General features: G+C 41.5%; 1 long non-coding RNA gene across 1 annotated transcript; it reads left to right on the top strand.

Moving 5' to 3' along the window:
• The first annotated feature begins 1343 nt into the window (after positions 1-1343).
• Positions 1344-5747, top strand: LOC115200866 (uncharacterized). Its single transcript, XR_003879624.1, has 2 exons — positions 1344-1427; positions 5425-5747. It is a non-coding gene; the product is annotated as an uncharacterized LOC115200866 (long non-coding RNA).

The raw sequence follows: 5747 nt of genomic DNA, 5'->3' as shown, positions 1-5747 counted from the left end.
AGAGGGTGTATACTTTCCCAGGTACAGTTTATTTCGTCCTGTCATCAGTCATAATGTCTCAGATGACAACCGAACTGACATCCATACTCATTACGTTCCAAAGCATATTTCCAACTGGTTTTATTACCAAAATATGGTTCCTTTCCCCATTTGTTTGATGTTCCCAGACTCTCTATATTTAACAGGACAGCAGTCCTTCAGGACAGCAGTCCTTCAGTAGGGTCAGAGAGGGGAAGGGAGAAAGGTATTTATGGGGGGGTCATAAACCTTACCCACAGGCCAACGTCATGACACAGGGGTGTCAATGATTTTGGCCCTTATTCTGTCCCTTATTAAACAAAATCTCTTTCTCTGAGCAATTGTATTATAAAATAATCACATTTTCCATTTTTTGTTCGCATAAAATATAACTCAGTACTTGAATTGTTTATTTTATACAGTAATTTTTGCTGATCTTTATCAAGGATGTCAATCATTTCAGACCCCATCGTAGCTATGAGCTGCCTGCCAGAACTTAAACCTAAACATTTGCAATGCTAGCTAACTAGCCTATGTGTAACCAGTGTAACTGCAGTGAAATGGCTGGCTAGTTTGCGGTGCAAGCTAGTAGTGTTTCAATCGGTGACATCACTCGATCTGAGACATTTGAATTAGTTGTTTCCCTTCCAACTTTTGTGGAGAGATCGGTAATGATGATCCGTGGGTGACTGTTGTCGATGTGTTCAGCGGGTGCCTGGTCCGAGCCCAGGTTGGGACAAGGAAGCAATACTGTTACATATGTAGCTTGATAGCTACTGCTACATCATTGTCCAATTAATTTGTTTAGGCCAGGGCTGTTCAATGTCGGTCATGTAGGGCCAAAACCCTTCTGGTTTTCCATTTAATTAGGGACTCAAACCTGAGACACCGTTTGAGTGCAACTAACTGCCGGGTAGAAACAAAAAACAGAAGTGTTTTGAACAGCCCTGGTTTATGCTATACACAACTCTGTTCATATGACCATAAGAGACAATACTTTCCACTTCCCCATTTACTCCAATAAATGATCTCCTGCTGCCGGTGATGTGGTGATTTCATAGATGAAGAGGCAAACTCGGCAAAAACATCAGTCTCTGAGACAATGACTTGAATCTTTCAATAGATATTTTGGGGACAAAAGTGATAACGGAAAGTCTCTTATTTGGAATTTTCAAATTTGACTTCTCTACGGGGCCGTCTATGAGAATTGTCTTTCTGGGCCAGACTTTAGATAAACTGTAATACCGAAGCTGTCCTCTGACTCCAGTCGAAAGCATGCTTCCAGACCGGCACCCTGGGGCCTTGGCTGGTAGAGATGTAGAATGATTGGGAGTGAATGGCGAGGGGCTTTGCTGCTTAGACTTCCCCTCCTGAATCATGCTAGGCACTCAGGATTTTCCCGGTGTGAGGTAAGGTGAAACTTTGCATTTAAGACTTGTGATGATAAGCAGTGCGCAACCTGATTGTGTAACCCTGGTATTAAATACAAGAATGTTTAATGTGGTGAGTCAAAAACTAACAGTCATATTCACACAGTCATCATCGATCATCAGTCAGTTATCCAGGGTAGCTGTATTTCTGGTTCGGTGAAGTATTGCATGTCAAGGTGATGTGCTTGGTTGAACATTAACAAAAAGCATAACAAGCATTGTTAAGTGTCTGTTGGTTCTCAGCACACAGTCACTTCAATTAGATGGAACTTTTAAGTACATCTTTTTAACAATACTTGTGCATTGAAACTATGCTTTCAGTAAATCTAAACTTACCAGTTTGTTATGTGTGTGCTGAGAGATCAATTCGATTCCTAAGTAGACAAACAATGGGTGTATGACTTCTGGAATTTAATTGAAACTAGGCTTTAATTTGATCTGAACATTCCATTAAATACTAGTTCTTTGGATATCATTTGTTTTTATTTTTTGAATTAAACATTTAAAAATGTTCCCCTAAAACAAGACAATGTTCAAATCTTGTTAATGACGAGGTGTTAGGAATTGTACATAACTATTGTTTTTCAGCTTGCATCCTGGCCGTTGCCCTTAGTCTACCTATGTCTGTTGCATGCTACCTACTGTGTAAAGCTTTCTCTTGTCACCATCACCCACGGATGGCTATTTTGAATTTAGGGAAGAGTTTTAAGCATGCTGTATTTAGAAGAAAAAAAATAAGCATTTGTTAAAGGTGCAACGCAAATACAATTTGATATATTTTTATATTAGTTGCTGGACGATTACTCAGGTGTGTGCAATTTTGATGTATCCTTATAGCGACAACGCGACAACGTCTTTTTACTGTTTTATTTCTTTACTTACCTACACACAAACGCACCTTTTTTCCCCGTCACTATTGGTTCAGTTAGTAGCAAGGTTGGCTCATGAGGCTCTAGCCCAGGGGTGTCAAACTCATTTTAGCTCAGGGGCCACATGGAGGAAAATCTATTCCCAAGTGGGCCGGACCGGTAAAATCATGGTATGTATGTATGTATATATATATATATAACTTAAAAACAACAACTTCAGATTGTTTTCTTTGTTTTAATACGATCAACATAAAACATAAAGCTGGAGCCTGAGGACAGTGTGTCCACAATAGTACAAGCACAACATCACTATTAATCATAAAACACTTCAAGTTTATTTGAAAATTCTAAAGAAAAAGAACACAAAACACACAATGCCTCAGTGATTCACAGAAGTATATCACAGAACTATATCAGGGTGTCTCATGCAGCACTTTAAGTGGGGTTGCATAGTGTATTTGACTACTGATACCTGGCATCTTTTAGCTTTCACCAGCGCATCAATATCAGGCGTCACATCCTGAGTGGCACCCAACTTCAGGATGTGATTCAAGTGCTTGTGCGTGAGCCTTGAGCGCAGCTTTGTTTTATTTATGCTTATTACAGAGAACTTGCTCACAAAGATATGTGGTTCCAAACATGCACAACAGTTTTGCAGCGAGGGCTGTCAAGTTGGGGTAACCTGGCAAGAGATTCTGATAAAATGTGTCCAAGCCAGCTGCGGCAAATTTGCCCTTCATATCCGAGTCACACTGTAAGTCTATTATTTCAAGTTGGATGCTGACGGGCAGATCAGAGGGATTCACGGTGAATGGCGAGCAAAAAACGTTGAAGTCTTTCTCCAGTTCACCAAAAATCTGAAAGCGTTGCTCAAACTCCCGTAACAGTCCCGTTATTTTATCTTTGAACCGCTTCATGTCTGCCACATGTTGGGTCGCGCACACATTTTTCAGACAGGGGAAGTGAGCTGCATCACCACCGGCGAGTTGCGTCTCCCACAATGACAGCTTCAACTTGAAAGAACGTATGCTGTCATAATACTGCGTGACGACTTTGTTGCGCCCTTGCAGCTGTTTGTTCAAGTTATTCAGGTGCTCTGTAACATCCACCATAAATGCAAGGTCCTGCATCCATTCTGCGGAATGAAATTCTAACACTGGTTTTCCCTTTTCTTCCATGAACTGTTCAATTTCTTCTCGTAAATCAAAGAAACGCCTAAGCACAGCACCTTGGCTTAACCATCTTACCTCAGTGTAGTATGGCAGGCCATAGATGTGGTCTTTCTCTCTGAGAAGGCTGTCAAACTGACGGTGATTCAGGCTTCTGGATTGGATGAAATTAACAGTTTGGATGACCACCTTCATGACGTTATCCATCTTTAATGACTTGCAACACAAAGCCTCCTGGTGCAAAATACAGTGAAAAGTCCAAAAATCACATCCTCCATTTGCAGATTGCACTTTCTCTCTGAACTTTGTCACAACGCCTGCTTTTTTCCCGATCATTGAGGGTGCACCATCTGTAGCCAGGCTGACAGCACGGGACCAGTCCACTCCGACCCTGTCCAGCGCGCCGACGAGTGCAGTGAAAATATCAGCTGCTGTCGTTGTATCTGTCATCGGCACCAACTCCACGAACTCCTCGGTGACAGTCAATGTGTCATCAACTCCGCGGATGAAAATGGCCAGTTGTGCAACATCTGTAATGTCCGTGCTTTCATCAATTGCAACTGAAAACCCAATAAATGACTTTACTTTTTGCTTCAACTGGCTGTCCAAATCCACTGAAAGATCGGAAATCCTGTCTGCAACTGTGTTTCTTGTCAGGCTGATATTTGCAAAAGCCTGGCGCTTTTCAGGGCACACAATCTCCGCTGCCTTCATCATGCATGTTTTTACAAATTCACCCTCACTAAGTGGTTTTGAAGCCACTGCGATTTCATTAGCAATGAGGTAGCTAGCTTTCACTGCAGCGTCACTGATGTCTCGGCTGTGAGTAAACACAGACTGCTGTTTCTTCAGACCCGCCAGACCCGCGTCCACTTTTCTCTTTTTTGACAGAGACATATTGGGGCAATGAGGGTGCCAAAGCAAATAATGTTAAAAGTAGAAGCCGTAATAAATATCGCGGGCAAAACAAAGTAGCTCATCCGCTGCACTTGCTTGACCTACTTGCTCTGCTCCGGTATAAACAGTTTGCTTGCTTAACACAATTGATATTGCGCCATCCAGTGGATGCAATTGGAACAGCAGTTTATTTTATTGAAAAATTGCAGCTCATTTTTATACTTTACAAAATCATCTCGTGGGCCAGATTAAACCCCTTTGCGGGCCTGATCCGGCCCGCGGGCCGGACGTTTGACACCCCTGCTCTAGCCTATCTTCTGGTTTAATTTCTCAGAGGAATTTAAAATATGTATTTATCAGCATTGGTCACGCTTCATGTACCGTCTAATCCGTCGTTCTTTCTTTTGTCAAAGCTGTCATCCAAGAAGATCAAGATTCTTAACATGAACAAACAATGTATTGTTAGTCATCGTAGCTACATTTCCACCTTATCTACCTGGCTGTAGTACTGTACATACGGTTTCAAAGTTGATTTGTGACATGCAAAGGATACAGCCGGTGTAAAACCCTAGCTCTTTCCCTTCCATGTAGTACAGGGTCAGTGCCAGTACCAGAGCTACAATGTGCAGGGAGGCTGGAGTGGCTGTATGTACAGTTGAAGTCGGAAGTTTACATACACCTTAGCCAAATACATTTAAACTCAGTTTATCACAATTTGTGACATTTAATACTAGTAAAAATTCCCTGTCTTAGGTCAGTTAGGATCACCACTTTATTTTTAGAATGTGAAATGTCTGAATAATAGTAGTGAGAAGGATTTATTTCAGCTTTTATTTCTTATTGGTCAGGTGCACAAGGATTTTGCTGTTCATTCAAATGACCAGTGTTCAATGACTAGAATACAGTATATACAGTGCATTTGGAAAGTATTAAGACCCCTTAACTTTTTCCACATTTTGTTACATAACAGCCTTATTCTAAAATGTATTAAATTGTTTTTCCCCCCTCATCAATCTACACACAATACCTCCTAATTGTCAGGTCCACTCCCGCTCCAGTGCTCAACGAAACCAGTCTACAAACTATTGGTCCTGGCAACCCATGTTGACGCATACCTGGCAACCCATGTTGACGCATACCTGGCAACCCATGTTGACGCTTACCTGGCAACCATCACTACGCACTCCTATGTCTCATCAACATCAGTCACACCAGGACTTCATTACTCCCTTGATTACCTACCCTTTCTATAGCACTCTTTTGTTATCAGTCATCAGGTAGTATTGTTTGTTTTCATGTCATACACGGCTCTTGTTTTGTATTGTTCCATTTTCATTGTTATTAAACTCACTAACTGCACCTGC

This window comes from Salmo trutta, chromosome 10 (assembly GCF_901001165.1).
Source record: "Salmo trutta chromosome 10, fSalTru1.1, whole genome shotgun sequence".
Classification (NCBI taxonomy): domain Eukaryota; kingdom Metazoa; phylum Chordata; class Actinopteri; order Salmoniformes; family Salmonidae; genus Salmo; species Salmo trutta.
The sequence above is the reverse complement of the archived record's forward strand: the minus strand, read 5'-3'. Positions and strand labels throughout refer to the sequence as shown.